Genomic DNA, 22615 nt, shown 5'->3' with positions numbered 1-22615 from the left:
TCAATATCATACAAGATCTGTCATCAATGTCCCATATTGAAGAAATACCGTGCGTTTTCGACATTCTATAGAAGACTTTTATTTAGGTTTAATGGGGAAGTCCCGATAAATCGAATTCTCAGTAGAAAAACAAATTGAACCAAGCGTTTCAATATTTTTATGTAATAACAATATTCCCTTCACATTCTGTTAGGGTCGCACACATTTTCAAACCAGATAATTAAAGAAATGACAAGAAATTCAATGATATTGCCGAAATCCTGCCCTGATTCAAGTCACGAACAAGATATGAACTTCAATAAGTGATGTTCAAATGCTCTAATTCTAATATTTTCTACGGTTTTCAATAAGGAAGATCAAGAGGAAAACTATTTCAAATAGTTATGAAATAAATTATGTAATTTGAGTCAAAATAGACGTTTTTAAGCAAATGCTCGTGAAATTAATGAAAAAGGTGTCAAAAGCTAAGAAGGCTTTATACATTCAGAAAACCGATGTTTATTAGTTTTTCTCTGCTTTAGTTGATTTATCTCAAGTGAAAAATGTTTTAATGTACCTTTTAATGTACCTATTATTGTGGGACACCATTTTTTCCACATATTTATTTTTAAAAAAATGAACGAATAAAGTAGGCTGGCTATATTTTGCAAAACGTTGGTGTTTCAACCCCTGAATCCACTCTTAAAATTTGGTAAGGATTGGTGCAACAGAAAAAAAAGTTATCCTAAAAATATGGGGTGTACCTATATTAATGTGGGACAGAGTATAGAATTGCTGCTCTTTGCAATCTTTACATGAACCCATAGGTCACTACACGGACGAATGTATTTTCTCTTTCGTTCTTCATAAAAGTTAGAAAACAACAAAGCCTGTAGCTATTTATTGTTGTAATTATTAGTGGCATTATTAATATCTTTGCATAGTAAAAGAGATGAAGCTCGACCGTGAACTGCCCGATAGGTATCAAAAACAATCAATAACAAAGAGTGCATCTTGTTTTGAGCAGTGAGCACAGCACGCATGATAGCATTAACAAATTACAAAGATCAAGCCAAGATTATTCATTTTGTAAATAATATTAATAAACAAGCATGTTAATAATGACGGAATAAATACCCTGCAATAAAACTTTCGACTTTAGAATCGGAAAATAATCTGGCGTTATCACGATGGCTTGCTTTATCGTTTTCCACGTTTTTTTTTAAATAAAATCGATTATTCATTCTTTATTTTCGCATCCTTTAATTTCAGAATATGTTTATGAAAAAAAGCAAAAATTTGTTCTGGAAATAGATTTAAATAAATCGAAATCATAAATTGGAATTGATCAATCATTCAAATTGTTGTGGATAAATCAGATGTCTATCAGCTGCTTCTAACATTGAATGAAATCGACGCTGAATATGCAGTTGTCTTAATTTCATGGAGCATCTAAGAATACAATCCATTCAATAAAGGCAATACAAAATAGGCTCTTACCTACGCGATAAGCCAGTGCAGTGCTGCTAAAAGCAAACCTCCTCATTCCTCACTACATCGCTATCACCGTCTACATCCACTAAGCGCAGCCGCGATGACGCTCATTTCTATCAAGCACAAACGGCGAACGAGCTACCGCTGCTCTAACCAGCACCCGCTTCTATAAGTGGATGTGTTTTCCCATCCATTCATACATACGCTGCATACCGCTGTAATCGAAAGCAAAAGGGGAGCCGTAGTAAGCAGTTAATATTTACGTTTTTGCTCCAACGTGAGTCATTCCCCTCCGCAGCGGCAGAAAAATGGCTTCGGTCCATGCAATTGGCACCGAGTCAGAATGGCCGAGCGGTCTAAGGCGCCAGATTTAAGCTCTGGTTCCCGTAAGGGAGCGTGGGTTCGAACCCCACTTCTGACATTCCGACAATTATTTTTTGTGCTGCGAATGCTGGTGCAGCACACCACCGTTTGAGAAGTCAAGTAGTAGTGCATTTGAATTGGATGTGGGAGGGGCATGGGAGGACTTGGCGCCAAATGAAAAATCAAACGGTTAGTAGCAGCACGTTTGCCGTTATTAGCACAAAATGGTAATGTTGCCTTCGGTTGAATCGATCGATCGGATGGGGTGCACGAGATATAAATGCTGTGTAGAGCTGTGTAGACTGGAATATGGATGAACGGTGCTGCGGCGGATGAACGAAAATAAAGGTTCATGCTCGGATTCATGACTTGTGCGCTGGAGCTGTGTTGGTTTTGAGTTTTGTTTTGTGTTTGTTTCTACGACGCGACCCGATGTGGATGTGAATCGGACACGTGTTAATGATGGTAGTGTTCATTAATAACGAATCAGATACAAACCGCACAGCGGCACAGCTGTGTTTGCTTACCAACATCGTTAACTTATTATGCATTTTTACTAACGTTGCATATGATATTATGTTTGTCACCGAATGAATTGGTTCACCAAAGTGCACGTGGAATAAAATCCATATTTGCGCACATACATCACCCAATCGGTGTATAGGGAAATGTGTTCTCTTCGCATTGCATGATTCGGTTCCATTAGCTTGTTGTTGCTCTTATAAACCGAGGAGCTTATAAGAGAGACACTGACTAACAAGATCATTTAGGATTTTGATTTTACTTTATCGCTCCTTTCAAATTTGTTTGCATGTTTATGGGGCATTGACATATTATACATCTGTGAGAGTGTCAGGTGTTTATATTTCACTAATTAGGGTTACTGCTCCTGGGTTCTTTGAGCGTTTGTGCCGATTTTATTACCACTCCAAACAAAGCAGTGTTGTATAAAAGCGTTTTTGGGATTTTTTTCAACGTTAAGCAGGATTGATAGATAAATCATAATCGCTCTTGACATACATTCACAATTAAGTCAGTTTATTAGATCTTTACTATTTTTTTTCGAAATAAAGCAAACATTTTAAAAGCTTACATTGCGTATAAGCCATATACCATGCCATATCACATATGTTTTTCATTTGCATTTTCATTCTCAAACTTCTCTTTCTCGCATGACATTGAAAAAAAGTCCACGATTGTTACGAATTTATTCTTCTGCTCATCATGATAGAAATAAAAACATTTTTCCATATTACTTAAACGTAGGCTAAAACCGAACAGCAGAAATTAAATAATATTTATGCTGCGTTATTTAAATACAAGCAAAAAAATTGAAAACAAAAGTTGATAACTGTTTTTAATTATTGGCATTTTGGAGTGTTATACTGATCTCGTGACACATTACTCTAAATTTGTGTCAGTGTTCGTTCAGTGTTCGAAAAACTGTCACACATGTCGTGTAAACAGTAGAGGGTAAATCAAAATCTAAATTTAATTTAATCTTTATTAAAAATGTGTTCCTAGGAAACAGGCAAGTTTCGTTCAATAAACCGGCTGTTGACTTTTAGTGAATCCGCATTCCGTGGAAATAGAGTTTTTATCCGATCTGCAAAAGGAGACAGGTCAGGTTTTTTCGATTCCGGCCTAGAGAAAACTTCACAAATCAACCTTTGTAAAGTTTCAGGATCAAGAGAAGAGGAAAATGTATGGCATATCCCAGAGACGTTTACAAAAATGGCACGACGAAACAACAAAAGTTTTTGTCTATTCTTACTCAGTCAATATCGAAACCAGTGCACAATAACAGCAAATTATGAAGGAATTAGTAACTCCGAAACGCCCTGAAAGAGCAAAAGCAAATTTAACGCGGCATGACGTCATTGGCAAATGAGTTGCTAGAAAAACATCCGTATTTGGAAGGAATTCAACGACTCTTGGATGCTATGGACCAACTACATTATCTCAGCAGAAGGACACGAACGAAAGAAACATGATACAAATCCTCCAGTTGAAATCTCAAAACATTTTCGTTGGGTGGCAGTCTCAGATACAGCTCGTTTAGAATAGATGCACAGGGGAATAATAGTTGCTCAATGATAAGATGGGACTCGAAAAATGAAAATTATCAAGGATAACGTATCCGTGGCTCTTACTTTGCTGCAAGTAGCTATCAAGCTGTTGCAAGGAGTATCAAGCTGTTGGAAACACGATCAGCGGTAGGCTCTAAAACGAGATTGTGTTAAGCGCGGTGTCATCATCATCAATAGACATAGCCCGGTGTAATAAATGAAAAGCAATTTATAAAAAAAAGGCCCGGGACATCCTGGCTACGATCTGGCGATGGGCTAAACAATAGGATGTCAGTAACCTGCTCTGAACTGGTAACCGTCATGCAATCGGCAGTACCTTCAACCAGAAGAAGCTGAATTAAGTCGAAACCTAGCTTCTCAAGTGAGATTTTCATTTTCGAACTATCATTTTTAAATTTAATTTGATTTTACATCAGGAAACGAGACGCAACCCAAGTCAAATGTATTTCAGGAATTTCCGGAATTGCTCCTAGAAAAGCTCCTATCAGAATATCTTAAGTGTTTCGGTCTGAAATTATTTCATATTTTCATTTAAAAATTATAAACAACCTTTGAGAACACTTCAACTTCTTGAATTTCACTTGGAATTTATTAAGAAGTTATGTTCGTAAATTAAGAGAACATCTTCTGGAAGCCCATCAAGAATTCTACTCGAAATTATTTCAAGAATTTATCTAAAAATGTCTATAGAGATTTAAACCAGAAATTCTTTTTCGAGTTTCTCCTAAAAGTTTCTTCAACAACTCTTCCAGATTTTTTTCTTGAGAAATCTCCCAGGAAGATCTTTAGAAAATAAATCAGAAATTCCATCAAAAATTCCCCCATGAATTTATTCTATAATTTCTATAGGAATTTTAACCAAAAAATTCTCCGCGAGTTTCTTAAAGAACTCTTCCACGAAATGTATCAAGAACTACTTTGAATAATCCCACAAAAATTCAGGAAACATCAGGGAGGGGACTGAAATTGAATGAATTCCGGGAAGTATGTTTTGAAGCAACTACTGAAGAAACTTCCTGGAGACTTCCAATCTAATTTCTGGTGGAAACTACGGAAGAATTCCTGGATGAACTACCGAGGGTATTATTGCGAGAACTGCTAAAGGAAATCATGGAGTAATGGAGTAATTCTTGGAGGAACTTCGAGAGGAATTGTTGGAGGAACTTCCGAGAAATGTCATGATGAAACTTCCTGAGGTATTGCTGGGAGAATTTGAATGGAATTTGTTAGGAATTTCGGGAAGAATTCTTGAAAAAACTATCCGAAAAATCCTGGTGTGACTTCCAAACTAATTCCTGAAAGAACTTCAGATTCAGAAGAAATTGTGGAAGTAATTTCCTGAGGAATTAATACAGAAACTTAAATGGATATTCTGAGAACTCCTAAAGGAACTTCAGAAAACATTCTTGAGGTAGTTTCCTGAGAAAGTGCTGCAGGAACTTGGATGGATTTTTTTAGGAATTCCAGAAGGATTTCTGGAGGAACTTCCGGAGGAATTCCTGGAGGAACTTCCGGAGGAATTCCTGGAGGAACTTCCGGAGGAATTCCTGGAGGAACTTCCGGAGGAATTCCTGGAGGAACTTTCAGAGGAATTCCTGGAGGAACTTCCGGAGGAATTCCTGGAGGAACTTCCGGAGGAATTCCTGGAGGAACTTCCGGAGGAATTCCTGGAGGAACTTCCGGAGGAATTCCTGGAGGAACTTCCGGAGGAATTCCTGGAGGAACTTCCGGAGGAATTCCTGGAGGAACTTCCGGAGGAATTCCTGGAGGAACTTCCGGAGGAATTCCTGGAGGAACTTCCGGAGGAATTCCTGGAGGAACTTCCGGAGGAATTCCTGGAGGAACTTCCGGAGGAATTCCTGGAGGAACTTCCGGAGGAATTCCTGGAGGAACTTCGGAGGAATTCCTGGAGGAACTTCGGAGGAATTCCCGGAGGAACTTCCGGAGGAATTCCTGGAGGAACTTCCGGAGGAATTCCTGGAGGAACTTCCGGAGGAATTCCTGGAGGAACTTCCGGAGGAATTCCTGGAGGAACTTCCGGAGGAATTCCTGGAGGAACTTCCGGAGGAATTCCTGGAGGAACTTCCGGAGGAATTCCTGGAGGAACTTCCGGAGGAATTCCTGGAGGAACTTCCGGAGGAATTCCTGGAGGAACTTCCGGAGGAATTGCTGGAGGAACTTCCGGAGGAATTGCTGGAGGAACTTCCGGAGGAATTCCTGGAGGAACTTCCGGAGGAATTCCTGGAGGAACTTCCGGAGGAATTCCTGGAGGAACTTCCGGAGGAATTCCTGGAGGAACTTCCGGAGGAATTCCTGGAGGAACTTCCGGAGGAATTCCTGGAGGAACTTCCGGAGGAATTCCTGGAGGAACTTCCGGAGGAATTCCTGAAGGAACTTCCGGAGGAATTCCTGAAGGAACTTCCGGAGGAATTCCTGGAGGAACTTCCGGAGGAATTCCTGGAGGAACTTCCGGAGGAATTCCTGGAGGAACTTTCGGAGGAATTCCTGGAGGAACTTCCGGAGGAATTCCTAGAGGAACTTCCGGAGGAATTCCTGGAGGAACTTCCGGAGGAATTCCTAGAGGAACTTCCGGAGGAATTCCTGGAGGAACTTCCGGAGGAATTCCTGGTGGAACTTCCGGAGGAATTCCTAGAGGAACTTCCGGAGGAATGTCCAGAGCGTTTTCTCGATGAACTTCCCAACGAACTTGTGGAGGAACTTCCTTAAGAATTCGAAGAAGCCACGTCACGCCGCCACCGGTAAAAATTCAATCTGCGCACAGGTCTAGGAAAAAATATGGAAAGGAAGAAGGAAAAAGGAAGAAAGAACAAGGAAGGGGCAAGTCGGAAGAAGCAATACGGAAAACAGAAGAAGAATGAATAAACAGAAAAAGAAGATCGAAAAAGAAGAAGGAAGGCAGAGACAAAGAAAAAACGAAGACGGAGAAAAAAAAGAAGAAAGAAGAAGGAGGAAAGTGAAGAAAAAAGAAAGATGAAAAAGAGGAAAGAAGGAAAAAATAAGAAATGATGATTAATTCATTTTTAAATACTTTTTTCTCACATCTCACTTCTCATTTCTCACGTTTCACTTCTACATCTTACTTGTCACGTCTCACCTCTCAAATTTCTTGTCTCATCTTCCACTTTTCAGTTTACTCTTTCCACTTCTCACTTATTACTTCCTACTTCACATTTTACAATTATCATGTCTTACTTTCTACTTTTTACTCCTCAAATATCAATAATTGCGACTGCTTACTTCTCATTTCTTACTTGAAGTGAGAAATGTCTCTTTCCGTTTACGTGAATCTGCTGAACAAAGCAACATCTTTCTCGAAGAACAGTATGGATTCTGGTGCGGTCGTTCAACCGTCCCATCAACTAAATCGAGTTCCTCGCACCATCAGGTGTATTTTAAGAGGATAAATAATAATATTCGAAAAGTTTTCGACAATTTGCCTTATGATGGTCTGCTTTATAGGCTTCAGCGGTATAATCTTCCCACAATCCTGGTGAAAATGATCAAAAATTATCTGTCGGCGAGGACATGGTAGGTGTCCCACAGGGCAGTATCTTTGGGTACCGGTTTAATCTTTTCATCTCCGACCCTCTGTCTCTGTTCGCAAATGAAACATCGTCGTTTATGTCGAAAAAGTGATCACTATGATTTGCGTTGGCTTCAAATTTTCACGGCAAATACAAACTCCGTAAAAAATACTGTTTACAAACAAATCCACCTTTTAGTACTACGCTATGTCAGTCTTGAAGAGTTGCACCAAGACACATCCCCTGAAGCAGCGGTGCATTCAGAATAAACAGGCTGACCATACGTACCGTATTTAACGGGACAGTACCGTTTTTTAGACCTTCTATTGCTGTCCCGTCGTTATCTAAAAAATCCTCAATTTGCCCTGTTTTTTTTTTCAATAAAGAGCTCCAAAATATTATTTAAAAAAAATGAAGTAAAGGGGCAGACATTCTTATTTTCGGATTTAGTTCATTTTCACATATTTTTTTCAATCATTTGATTCTTTTTGAGACATTAAGAATCATTCAAAGTTTTTCTTAATAATTCTGAATATATTCCGAAATCATCCACTGTAAAAAAAAATTATAAATCAACTGAACAAAATCAAGTTTAAAGCAGTTTCAGACCGAGGGAAAATTTGGTCGGATTGAAGGCTAGATTTAAGGTCCTCACGTACTTTATTTTACACATCAGGAGCTCGTCTGCAAATTTCGCTGCCTTGTGTTTGGACGAGATTTATGTGACTCCTTTAAGAGAAATTAGCAATTTGGCCAGATTGTCCGAGCTGCAAAAAAGACAGGCCAGGATTTTCCTACTTTTCGCGACGAAGTTGTATAGGGTAAATCACTACTTGGGCCTATGGACCCGATTCCAGGCTCACTGCACAAAAAAACTAAGGATTTATACTTTTTGGAAGCCGTATTCTCCCATTTATTTCGCACAATACTCTATATTTTTATTTTTAATATTATTTCACTCCTAATTGGTCTAATTATACACAGAAAAAAATCCGTGGTTAAAACTACTATTTTGTAGACTACGCTCTGTTTTTAAAACTACTATGAAATTTCAGTAAATTTTACCATGGTTCCAGAGAAATTCACCACTGTTTCAGTTCATGTGACAACATTCCGCATGGGCCACAGTACATTTTTACTGCGTGCATGGTAAAATCAAACGGGTATGTTATCTGCTGAAAATCGTCGGTGCGTATTCTTAAAATAACCCTCGGAATGGTAGTTTTGACTGCAATATTTTTTTGCGTGTAGAAAATAAAAATGTAGATTCCGTACATTCGCTCTCCGTTGCTACACCACTGAGCCGGAGTGAATCTTTCCCCTTTTACAAAACGGTATTTTCATATAAACACCTACCTGAAAATCGTCACAGTTCTCGATACAATCATTGCTTGAAGCTGTTAATCACCACACAATGATTCTAAACTCACGCACTTTAATCTTTTCTATTTGTTCGTTTCACTAGAACTAGTATAAACATATTAAAATACATTTAAAAATCTATCCTCAAACCGAACAAAAATTCACCTCGGCATAAGAACTTCTAGCCGCACCGTGCTGCCAAAAGACCAGGAGTCTTTTTCAGTATGAAAAAAATCATTCAGCATTCATAAGAAAACTATCTAATACGTTGACGCTATCATGTTATTTATAATTCTCTCGATTTCCAAAAGTGAAAAAATATACACACCAAAATCTTAAATAACATTTCAGCAAAACATTTTACTGAAAATCAATCAGCATTTTTGGAGTTTACCGAAAGTCAGTAATTTGATTTGTCTTCACTGAAAATCAGTATACCTCTCCAGATTACTGATCGTACAGCATTCCACATCGATTTGACAGCACTTGATAGATTAATGAAAAGCAGCCATTTTTAGTTTGAGCAGATGCTTTTCAAATTGTGGTTTTTAATTAGTGTTTTAAACATTGCTCCGCTCAAAAGAACATGATACCGGTAAGTATTCCATCTAATGAATTATATCGTATACATTTACATAAAATAAATATCGAATAATCATATGTAAAACTATACATATTTTTCAGCCAAATACAATCGAAGAGGACTGGTCCAGCGTTTCGGGCCAGGGATGCCAGGGGATATTTTCAAATGTCTTCACAGTCGAGTAAAAATGTCTTCAAATGTCTTCAATATCAAAATTATGATTATCAGTGAAAAAAAATTCAAAATCCAATAAGTTTATAATTTCAATCATCTCCTTGTTTTATGTATCGTTTATTTTTTAACACTCAAATTGTTAGAATTCAAATAAATATTCTTTAAATCTTCATGAGTAAGGGCTATCACTTTCCCTTGGATTTTTTAATCAGTCTTTAAATATAATTCCAACGGATTTTTCTAACTGAATTTCTTTGTGGAATTCTTCTGTATTTATTTTTAAAGAATTGCCTGTAAGGATTCGGAATATATATATCTGAAGAAGCTTCCACAAGATTTTTTGAAGAATTTTCCGGAAAAATATCTGGAGAAACTTCAGGATAAATTCCTGATGAATTTTTCGGAGATTTCTTAATGGAACTCCTGAAGGAATTGCTGTTGGAACATCCAAAAGATTTTCTGAAGGAACTTCCAGATAAATTTCTGGAGGAGCTTCCGGGTGAAATGCTAATGGAACTTCCGGAGGAATTACAGGAGGAATTCCTGAGGGATTTTCTGAAGGATTTTCAGGAAGAATTCCTGGAGGGTTTTCCTGAGCAAATACTGAAAGAGTTTGCAGTGTAGTTCCTGAAAAAAATTCTGAAGGAACTTCTGGATAACTTTTTGGAGGAACTTCCGGGGGTATTGCTGCAGGAATTTCCGAAAGAAATCCTGAAGGAAATAACAGAGAAATTTCAGAGTATAATTCCAGAGGTATTATTGGAGAATCTTTCGGCAACAATCTTGGAACATCATCAAGAGGAATTCCTGGAGAAACTTCCGAAGGGATTCTTGGAGATTCGAAAGGATTCTTGGGAAATTCCAAACGAATGCCTGAAGGAGCTTCGAGAGGAATTCCTGGAAGAACTACTGGAGAATGTCTGGAAAGAAACGAACTAAGGAATTTCTGGAGGAACGACTGGAGGACGGAATTCATGAAGGATCCTACGGAGAAAACTTATGGAAAGAAAAAGAGAAAAACTTAAGGAGGAGTTCCTAGATGTACTTCCAAAGGAAATTCTGGAGAAATTTTCTTAAAAATCTCTGAGGGAATTGCTGGACGAATTCCTGGAGGAACTTCAAGGGGAATTTCAAAAAGAATTCCAGAGATGGATTTACTGGAGAAATTCATAGAGGGATTTACAGTTAAAATAATGAAGAGTGCCCAAAGATATTTTTTGAAAAAATACCAAAGGAATTCAAGGAAGAATTCAACAAGAAAGTGTAACGAGTTTCTTTAATAAAAACTCTGCCGGATTTGTTTATGAAATTCCTCTAAATTTTTTTCAAAAGATTTTTCTGCACAAATTAAAAATAATTTACCGTGGCAATTTCTTGTCGACATTCGTAAGAATTTTCTATGGAAACTAAAGAAAATTTTCTGAGAAAATTAAAAATAATTTCCTGTGGAAATTTAGAACTTTCCGTAAAATGTGGTACATGGAAAATCCGAAGAGACATCCCAAAAATTTATAGAAATCCAGAGTACATCCCACGAAAATTCAAGACAAATTTCTTGTGGAAACGAAAACGAACTCTTTGTGGGATTTCCGATGATTTTTCCGCAAGAACTTAGAAATTTGTTTGTGTAAATAGAGATGAATTTCCCGTTTCAATTTTGGGGGAATCCATTTATTTGGCCATACTGAAATTGTTATAAATTTCTAAGATAATTTAAGAAGAATTTTCAATTTCAATTCTCTTGAATTTTCATTCCTCTATTTTAAACGAATTAATTTTTTAAATTGAATTTTCACTGAAAATTATCTCTAAAATCCACGGAAAATTCTTCGAGTTCTTCAAAATTTATTCTCATTCTCGACGGGTATTCTGGAAAATTCAAAAATTTTAAAAAATTGGTTTCAGCTAAAAAAGTCATAATAGAATTCTATTTTTTTTTTGTTGTTTGAAATAAATTAGATCGGTCATTGTGTTCTGATCAGGCTACTGACATCCTATTGTTTAGCCCATCGCCAGATCGTAGCCAGGATGCCCTGGGCTATAATTTTTTTTCAGACTTCGTTTCAATGATGACAGCGGTCTATGTCTATGGATGATGATGACACCGCGCTTGTCACCGGGTCGGTTCTGATACAATGATCGAAATACCTATTAACCAGACACTTTGAAAACGCCATGCTACCAAGGGAAATTTAAACGAATGCTGCCATCGGGATTTTTTTTACTAGCACATAAATAAAAAATAGTGTAAATATGTTTTTACGTTTGAAATTTTAAGCCTGAAACATTATTCTATTATGTATAACTTTTGTAATATTTATATTATCTGCATTTAGAAATCGCAAATTTATAAGTTAGTAATCCAATTATATTTTATACTAGCAGACCCGACGAACTTCGTTTCGCCTAAAATTTATTCATTCTCTGAATAGTTCTCGAGTTATGCAGAAATTTCTATTTCATTTGTATGGGAGCCCCCCATTCCAGAAGGGGAGAGGGTTCTAACCACCACAGAAACATATCTCCCCTTCCAAAATCTCCACATGCCAGATTTGGTTCCATTTGCTTGATTAATTCTCGAGCTATGAAGAAATTGGTGTTAAATTTGTATGGGAGCCCCCCTTTCCAAAGCGGGGAGTGGTCTCGAACCATCTTAAAAACCATCCCCGGCCCAACAAATCTCCGCATACAAATTTTTACGCCGATCGGTTCAGTAGTTTCCGAGTCTATAAGGTTCAGACAGACAGAAATTCGTTTTTATGTATATAGATTTGATGGCTTATTGATTGTCTTCAAGTATCTTTAAATGAGAAGGCAAGTATTCAAATATTTTAAAAAGTCTTCAAAATGTCTTCATGAAATAAAGGTCTTCACAGAGATTCAAATGTCTTCAAATTGAAGACATGTCTTCAAATCTGGCATCCCTGTTTCGGGCTTTAACAAACTTTTTTTTATTAAAAAATCGGATACAAGTGTAAGCTTATTACGAGGGTTATTGTATTATTTATGATGTTCTATTTCGTAAATAAATGAATGTACTATTTAGTAAATAAAAAAAATCTAAATTCAATTTGTCTATAATTAATGCGTAGATTGAAAAAGCTGATAATATCAGCAATTAGAAGTATTTTGCTGAATTTAATCAGCATAATGCTGTCAAATCCTGCAATGGCCAAACTGACTGGATTTTCAGCAAACTTTGCTGACTATTCAGTAAATAGTTGTCAAATGAAATGACAGTCCATCTTGCTGATATTTTCAGTAATTTCAGCTTGCTGAAAAAATTGCTGATCATTCAGCTCGGCAAAATTCAGCAAAATAATGCTGATTTACGGCGAAAAAAATTTGGTGTGTACACACCCTACCGCTCTTTTCGCATTTGTTTTTTGAAGTTTTCTCTAGAAACTATTTTTCCTTAGCCTTCTAATGCTCAACACCGGCCTTAGTCAGGGTACTTTGACTATTGCTTTTTATTTTTAATTGTTCAGAACTGGAATAGTTTTTGATTTTGGTAGAATAAAAGAAAAATTCGAAGTTCGACATTTATTTAAATATTTAAAAATGCATAATTGTCTGTTCCTTCGTGTTTTTGTCCGCATCCCTTTGTAGAGTGAAATAATTATAATTTAGTATTTTTCCACAACTAACTAACTTAAGGTTATGGTGGTGAATGATTCACTCTATATTTCTAATTTCTTACACGAAAAATGAAAATTAAGTCCATACATTTTGAAATTTCCACAGCTCTTGAATTTTATCACAAGCTCTTTTGTCCCGTTTTCACCGAAATGATCTGGTCAGCCTAAATAAAGGTATCTGTTTGATAACATACACTTTGTGGGGTCCACCAACTGACCGAAATAAAATCCCTAGAAGCCCAGGTTACATATATTATTTCAAGCTAAGTTAGGTAGCCTTATTACTAATTAATAGAGGCTTTCTAGAATCAAAAGGGAGAAAATTGCTCAAGTCTTCATATGTATTTTTATTTAAAAAAAAAAACCAAGTCTTGTGATAATATTCGTAAAACAAAATAAATGGTTAATGAACTCAAATTTATCATAATCATCGAAATAATATTCAAATATATCTTCTGGAGACGAGCCAGCCTTGGACTGAAAGTCTCCTTAATAAAGATTTAAAAAAAAAAATCTTCTCTTCTGCCATACCTGGGATCGTCCTGCAGGTATAGCAAATGCTCTACTTTCACTGTGACTTCCACAACTCATTCACATGGTGTGACTCTGTTCATCCCGAAGTTCGAATGGCTTTCTCGAAATAACGCAACCGTTCTAAAGAAATAAGTCCAAATTTAGCCACTCAGACTTGCGCCGTCAGTTCCGTCTGGTGGATGCCATTGGCATTGCTGTTGTGTCTGAGTGGCTTTGAGATAGATTCGAAAGCGGATTGATTGACATCCACGAAGTTGCTTTATGCGTCGTATGCCTATCATCGTGTCTCGTTATCCAACAGAATGACACATCATTGGGAAAGTTGGTCCTAAAAATAGTGGATCACTCTGTCCGGGTGCTAAGTAGATGGTCTGGCTTCGCGTGATCCCAAACCGAGCCAGAGTTCAAATCTAGACACGAGAACAGCCGTGAACGATTTAAACTGCAAACAGCACTCTGACCTGCCGCTCTATCCATGGCAGTGTCAAAGTAAGCTTTGCAAAGATCAACCGTCAGCTTACTGGACTTTGTTCCGCCGTCACCTTGACCATTGTGGGAAGCAAAGTATTTCAACTGATGGCACACTTTTTATTCCTCACACTTATCTAATCCCCTGTCAGAACGGAACTGATCAACCGGAGAAATTCCATTTCGTCCATCATCATCGCCGCTGCGAAGGATGGAATTGACAGCCCTCGCTGGACCCGAACTGATAACAAGCTTGACTCGCTTATTACTACTGCTCGCTGCAAATTAAACATTAATCGACCGAATAGGCGCTTTTTTTCCTTAAGTGGTACACGACGCATCCGAATAACACAAATTCAATCAAGCAAATAGCGACTTGCCAATTCCATCGAACGCCACTGGGTACTAACTGTCGGAAGATAAAAATGTCGGATTAAAGCGGAACCCGCTCCCGTCCCGGACGCAACGACGGCGGCTTGCGATGATGGAAAGCGAAGGACGTCTTATCGGAGCAATACTTTCCTCCGCTTACGAGGCGATTCCGATTCGAAGCGTGGAAGGAAGTGTGGAAAATTATGGATTCGTTGCTACTGGCCAGTTGTCGGCGGTAGACTAATCCAGGGTCATAATCGAATATAACTTCAAAAATGCTATAAATCATTGCTATTTTCAGCAGAGATACAAACATTTCATTCGAAGGTTGAGATAAAAGTTCAAATTAATTCCTCAATTGTTGTTGAATTAACGTTAAATCGATTACGATTTGACCAAACGATTATCGAAATTTAGGTTCGACTGCAAAGGTCTGTTTCTGAACCAGTCCAGCTCGCAAGTTATTATTATTATTGGGACATGCACTTTACTCCGGTTGGTCCTCAATGTTGCACTTCACGCCAATATAATAAAAGATGTCTGGTTCTGGTGGAGTAGACGATCGGTGGCGACCGAACCAATTCGCTAATCGGAAATTTATTGTCCAGCTTAAGATATATGGAAGGAAAAGAAGAAGGGGGTATTAGATCGCGATTAGACTTTAGCGCTCCGAATGGGAAAAAAGACTGGGTGCCACCACCCCATTGCAGTGCCTGTAAAGCACTAACCAGTTGTCAATTATAGTTTGAAGTGTGATTTAGTTCGGTCTGGCAGTAGCGATTCAATATGGGAGATTGTGGCGAGCGTGACCATGCAATTTACGGCTTTATTGAATTGGTGGCGCTTGGGATATTTACGATTGCAACGGTGTATGAACGTAAAAAGTAGTGTTTCTCATGAATTCTAAGTGATAGGAAGGTAAAAGATTCTGATTGAGCTCAACTTTGTTATTATTTAGAATGCGAACTACTAAGGAAACCTGGGTTTGGTGTTACCAATTCACTACCAGAAGTTTCGTTTGCTACTGCCGGAATAAATTTTTAATTTAAAAGAAGTTTCCCAGATATGATTGACGATATGTTTTATCTGGTCTTCATAACATCTAACCATATTTTTGTTGTGTCACCTCATTTGTCAAACTATTTTCAGAACAAGCATGCCATCAACGCGCCATTCAACTAATGAGCGAAGATCTATGTGGAGCAAACGTCGTTGGACTCTCTAACTCAATTCCTCATCTGCCTGCCACTAAAATCGAAAATGATAATCGCCTTTGATTTACAAGTACCATACCCCAAATGCCATCGCATCGTTTCGTCTCGTTACCGACGTCATTCATCACAACCATAACGGCTCTTGGTTTGTCGGCCGCCTACATCGCATGGCAGTTTGGGTGAATGAAGATTCGTCTTCGCCGCTATCGACGATGACAATCAATCACCATTCCAATTCCAAACATTATTTCTATTGCAACTACGTGATACGAAGTTGCACACAAGATCGTAACTAGCACGAAGAATGTTAGGAATATGACTAATTCATGGAACTCATTAAGGTTCCGATTGTAAGACGGACTCACAGTTACATAATCGATTTAATGAGTTTTTTACTCCTCTGCACTGTGAGAGAAAAAGAGGCTAAACGGAATAGCACTTGAACTGCAGCTTTATGATTTCTATAGTCGGTAGTTGTAGAACAATCGCCACCATTGTTGATTGGTTCGCTGAAGATTTTCTTATCTATAATTTTTCTATGCATTGAATGTACCCACAAGGTTATTACAACTTAAAAAGGATTATGATCGCGTCAAACACCATAAGCTTAACTCATAAAACTTAATTTCTTCCCAAATATCACATCATTTTTGGCCGGCCTGCATGCAGTCTATGAGATTAGGTTCAACCACTTGCAATACAAAGAACACTAATTGAAACAGAAATCAGAGATTTAACGACACATAATGCACGCCGCTTCCAATAGGGCTAGGTGACATATTTCGTCGTACGCCGAGAGTAATTCTTTGGAACATCCATCGACTTTTCCTTCTTCATAGATTTCATTTAGATTCCTAATTTCAGAAAAAAAAAAATCTCCAGGATTTCTAAGGTACCTTTTTCTGAATTTCTACAAGAAATGTATCCCAATTCCACGGAAAGTCATCACTTTCCACAAGAAAATTCAGTTCATTCAAAGTTAAATGCCTATCTTCCGAGTATTGAACCACCCGGAGTGGTTATTTGCTACAATGTCCGAAATTCGATTTATGCATATGTGACAGATTTAGTTCGAAAGATCGTATTTCTGCTCAGTAGGCAAATAGTTCGCGCAGTCGTGTGAGTAAATTAATTGGTGCGCGATCGGACGTGTTTTAGGTGACTCCACCTCCCTACCCCGAATGCCATTACCCAGAAGATCACTATCCCTAATGGAACAGTACCCCGAAAACCATTAACCCGAATGAGACACAATCCCGAAATCCATTACCCAGAAAACATTTCGAATCTTCAGTATTCCATTATTATTATATTTAACACTAACAGATATCGATGAAATCCAAAATGACAATATTTTATTATAGAAATGCACTAAAGATTCTGTTTAACCAACAGTTTTTATTTTCGTCTAATTAACTTAAACTGTCATTCTACCTACCTCATAAAAACCTGAAAAAGTACTGTTCTACAAATTGGAGTAAGAGAGCCTTCTTTAAATGAACGCGTTTGCCCGGTATAATGCACACAGAGGAAACAATGCCTTTTTAAGGACACTCCTCACGGAATCCAAGTTTCAAAGTACTCGCGTTTTCGGGGACACACCACTCGATACGGAGGCAGCGCACAACTGTCATTTTTGTTGATTTAGCTTTGCTGCGTCGCAGCATGCGTAAAATAATAAAAATGACAGTTGTGCGTTGCTTCCGTACCGAGTGGTGTGTCCCCGAAAACGCGAGCACTTTGAAACTTGGATTCCGTGAGGAGTGACCTTAAAAGTAACGCGTCTGACCAATATAAGGCGAACAGAGACGATGCTTTTTTTAAGTCAACGAGACTGCTTGAAGACAAAAAAAGATCTCCTTCTCTCTCACTACTTTTACTAACTCATTTATTCTTAGTCACTCTGTCTTACTTACTCACTCACTCTTAATCACTTACTCACTCTTGCTCACTAACTTACTCTTACTCGCTCATTCATACCACTAACTCACTTTTAGTCGCTCCCTCACTCTCACTCGCAAATTCTATCTTACTCACTCGATTTTATTCATGCGCTGACTCTCTCACTCACTCACTCCTTCTCATTCACTCACTCACTCTTACTCACTCACTCAATTTAACTAACTCACTCACTCTTGCTCACTTACTCACTCATTCACTATCACTCACTCATTCACTCTCACTCACTCACCTTTACACATTTGCTCACTCATTCATTCTCTATTAGGCTGCGAAATGGTGAGTTGACATCTGGGAAGAAGCTACCTACACAGCTCTGGTCCTCACAAGTTCCAATCTCACGCTTCCACGGGTTTTCCGATGACAATCGACTGCCAGCTAAGGGTTTTGTACTTAGCTGGTAGTGCAGCCTGGGCACTGTTGTCCTTCTGACATCAGCTAGAGTGAGGGGGTGTGACCAAGGGGACCATCGTCCCTAACCCCTAATCCAAGGCGTTAAGCGACCCGTATCGAGGGGATGCATGGCCAGGGGGCGAAATAATGAGCTAGGCCTTTAAGGTCTGAGGGAAGGGTTTTCCGTTAAAAAAGCACGTGGTAGCACTCTCTGAGAGAGAAAATTGCTCAATTCAGCCCGCCAGAATGACGCTGTCAGTGTCGCCAAAATTATTTCATCATTATGCAGTTTACAATTGCTTGAGAATTTGCCGTAAACGGAGAACAAAAGGAATTGGCAACAATGGGGAAGAAATTTATCACTCATGCAGTGGTTCGGCGAGAGAACAGCAGCAGCGCCGACCAATCACGCAATGAGAAAATCAAAATAAACAAACTCCAGCTGGTTTTGGAAAATGAAAACATGAGCCGTTTCTAGAACAACATTAGAAAACATCGCGAGGGGATTTCTGTACAAGGTTTTCACACAAGCTTTGGAAAGGATTTGGGTGATAACAGTGGTGCTGGTGTAAGTAAGACAAATAAGACAAATAAGACAAATAAGACAAATAAGACAAATAAGACAAATAAGACAAATAAGACAAATAAGACAAATAAGACAAATAAGACAAATAAGACAAATAAGACAAATAAGACAAATAAGACAAATAAGACAAATAAGACAAATAAGACAAATAAGACAACAAGACAAATAAGACAACAAGACAAATAAGACAACAAGACAAATAAGACAAATAAAGACAAATAAGACAACAAGACAAATAAGACAAATAAGACAAATAAAGACAAATAAGACAAATAAGACAAATAAGACAAATAAGACAACAAGACAAATAAGACAACAAGACAAATAAGACAAATAAGACAAATAAGACAAATAAGACAAATAAGACAAATAAGACAAATAAGACAAATAAGACAAATAAGACAACAAGACAACAAGACAAATAAGACAAATAAGACAAATAAGACAAATAAGACAAATAAGACAAATAAGACAAATAAGACAAATAATACAAACAAAACAAAAAAAACAAAAAAGAAAAAAAAAACAAAAAAAACAAAAAAAACAAAAAAAACAAAAAAGAAAAAAAAGAAAAAAAAGACAAATAAGACAAATAAGACAAATAAGACAAATAAGACAAATAAGACAAATAAGACAAATAAGACAAATAAGACAAATAAGACAAATAAGACAAATAAGACAAATAAGACAAATAAGACAAATAAGACAAATAAGACAAATAAGACAAATAAGACAAATAAGACAAATAAGACAAATAAGACAAATAAGACAAATAAGACAAATAAGACAAATAAGACAAATAAGACAAATAAGACTTCCGGAGGAATTCCTGGAGGAACTTTCGAAGGAATTCCTGGAGGAACTTCCGAAGGAATTCCTGGAGAAACTTCCGAAGGAATTCCTGGAGAAACTTTTGAAGGAATTCCTGGAGAAACTTCCGAAGGAATTCCTGGAGAAACTTCCAAAAGAATTTCTGGATAAACTTCCGAAGGAATTTCTGCAGTAACTTCCGGAAGAATTTCTGGAGGATCTTCCGAAAGAAAATCTGGATAAACTTGCGGAGAAATTCCTGGAGAAACTTCCGAAGAAATTCCTGGAAGAACTTCTGAAGGAATTCCTGGAGAAACTTCCGAAGGAATTCCTGGAGGAACTTCCGAATTTCTGGAGGAACTTCCGAAGGAATTCCAGGAGGAACTTCCGGAGGAATTACTGGAGGAATTACCGGAGGAATTCCAGGAGTAACTGCTGGAGGAATACCTGGAGGGACTTCCGTAGGAATTTGTCTTGTTTGTCTTATTTGTCCTATTTGTCTTATTTGCTTTATTTGTCTTATTTGTTTTATTTGTCTTATTTATTTTCAATTGTTTATCTCATCTCATTTTTAGATTTGATTTGAATTTATATATATTTGGTATCTCCGTGTTCTCAAATAGAAATACGCTTTTTTCTAGTGTCACGCTAGATTCAAAGTTGACGGACTTTCTACCGCTCTCATCGCTCCTTTCCTTCCGTGTGCCACAAGAAAATATGCTGTTGGCTGTTCTCCCGAAATGGTAACTTTTGTATGGAATTTAAAAAACTTGGTTGAAGTAAAAAGAGCTTCCTGCAAAATTTATTGCGGTGACATATACTTTTTATTACATCAAAATGATCTTTGGAAAAATTCAAAACTTTTGTCAGTTGGGTTTTGCGAAATTCGGTTCCTTTGTGCCTCAAATCATCGGAGAGAGGTACTGAGAAGCGAAAATTTCAGTTGTACAATAGTTCAGTATTTAGAGCTTAATTCAAATTTGGGAAATAGTAGGTCCATGAAATTTTGTAGGAACATTCCTTGATAATATTCAAAGAGATTGTCAGTTGGGATAAGCGAAATTCGTTCCCAATTCCGAGTTAAAGACATTTTAGCACGAAAATAGCGCTCTACCGCGAGAGAGCTTCCCTCAGACCTTAACGGAGCCTGTGGGGTACTTGGGCACCCTCCACAGTAATTGTCCCTTACCGCGTCATGCTGGACTCTGGCGTGGTGGACCTCTTTTCCCGAGCAACCCTTGGGACCAAAATGGAAAAACAAGTAAATTCTTCAATTAGTGGTAGTAGTGTAGGCGACAGCCCCTTCGCAAGAGGTGGGTTGTTCAGGTATGCGCCTAGGAGGCCAGAAGCAATAGTCGGCAGCTCGGTGCGCAGCGCCAGCGTGGGTCACTTAACCATCTCCCAGGCTACGCCGGTAGAGGTTATAGACGGCCCATGGTTTGTGAAGGCGATGAACCACAAACGTGATGGGCTTTCGGCCTTCGAGGTGGCGACAGAACAGCTGGACGCCATCATCGACTTTGCGTCATCGAAGCATAATATCAGTAAGGAACTCAAGAGGACTGCTCCAACGGAGCAGACACAAAAACGGGGGAGACAGTCTCCAGGGGATGAGTTCCCTGGGGGCCGCTCCAAAACGCGGAGGGTTACTATCCCGCACAAGGGTAGTGGGGCCGGGAAGCCGTGTACCTCCCAAACCGGGGGAGGAAGGACCTGGAAAGGTCCGTCCACCCAAGAAAGACGGTGGTAAGGGGTTACGGCAGGCTAAGAACTCTCCAGACCAGGGAAATAGAGGGGGATGACGCCTCCTGGACCCTGGTCAAGAACAAGAGGAAACCGAAGACGTCAAGGGCCGAAAAGAAGGCCCAGGCGAATGAGGGTAGCAAGAAGTCTAGGGTAGGCGCCAATCGCTCCAGCGGAGATGCCCTAGTCATCAAAACGGACGAGGCTAAGTACTCGGACGTCTTGAAGGCGATGAGGAGTGACGTCAAGCTCGGTGAACTCGGCTCCGACGTACGTCGAATAAGACGTAACCGGATGGGCGAGATGATCCTCGAGCTGAAGCGGGGCGTCTCGCAGAAAGGCGCCGCCTACAAGAAGTTGGCGGAGGAAGTCCTAGGCGAGACGGTCAAGGTGGGAGCACTCACGACGGAGGTGAATCTAAGGGTTAAAGACCTGGACGAGATCACCGAAGTCGAAGAGCTCGTCACGGCACTGCGGCGACAGTGTGAAGTGGAGACGCCTACCGCACGCCTGGTCGGTATGCCCTGTGGGCATATACGAGCAACCCGAAGTTTGCTTCAAGTGCCTTGAACCGGGGCACAAGCAATGGGACTGCAAAGGCCCTGACAGAAGCAAGCTCTGCCGACGCTGCGGATTGGAGGGACATAAGGCACAATGCTGCACGAACCCTCCCAATTGTTTGATTTGTTCCAGCAAAGCTGTGAACAGCAAGCACCCCATGGGGGTTCGAAGTGCCCGGCGTTTAAGCGTGCTGCAAAATCGCAGTGCAGGTAACGCAGCTGGCTTGCTCGGCCTCGCCCGAGTGTTTGGTGTGCGCAGGTTTAGAGGAAACGGCGGAACACGTGTTGTTCGTGTGCTCACTAGGGCAGTTCAAATTTCAAAAATGTTCGAAAATTCCAACTCCCATATGTCTATTAGCATCATTTTGATAATATAAGAGTCCTGGCAAAATTTCAGGTAATTTGGTGGCCATAAAGGGTGTCGCGAAGTCAATTTATGTTTATATGGAAATTTGTATGGGAAAAACTTAAAATTTATTGCTCTCCCTACAACTGTCAAATCGAGATGAATTCAAATAAACATCCCCAACCTCCCTTTTTGGAATCTATATAAATGAGACCTCCGGATAACATATTAGTTATGAGTGGATTGAACGGTTCTATTGACAGTGTGAATATGGGATAAATGGCTAAAATGGTGTAATTAGCCTCAATGTAGCAGTGGAAATATAAATCAAAATTAATGAGTTACCCACTGGTTGAGCTCAAATAGATTCCAAAAATAAAGGTTGGGAATGTTTATTTGAAT

General features: G+C 38.8%; 1 protein-coding gene and 1 non-coding gene across 4 annotated transcripts in view; one reads left to right on the top strand and one right to left on the bottom strand.

The window, feature by feature from the left end:
- LOC134220283 (matrix metalloproteinase-2-like) overlaps positions 1–22615 on the bottom strand; it is a 261279-nt gene that overhangs the window by 55018 nt on the left and 183646 nt on the right. The gene's annotated exons all lie outside the window — the stretch shown is intronic.
- On the top strand, positions 1811–1894 carry Trnal-uaa (transfer RNA leucine (anticodon UAA)). Its single transcript has one exon. It is a non-coding gene; the product is annotated as a tRNA-Leu (tRNA).

Source organism: Armigeres subalbatus, chromosome 3 (genome assembly GCF_024139115.2).
Source record: "Armigeres subalbatus isolate Guangzhou_Male chromosome 3, GZ_Asu_2, whole genome shotgun sequence".
Taxonomy (NCBI): Eukaryota; Metazoa; Arthropoda; class Insecta; order Diptera; family Culicidae; genus Armigeres; species Armigeres subalbatus.
This window is presented reverse-complemented; position numbering and strand designations above follow the sequence as displayed.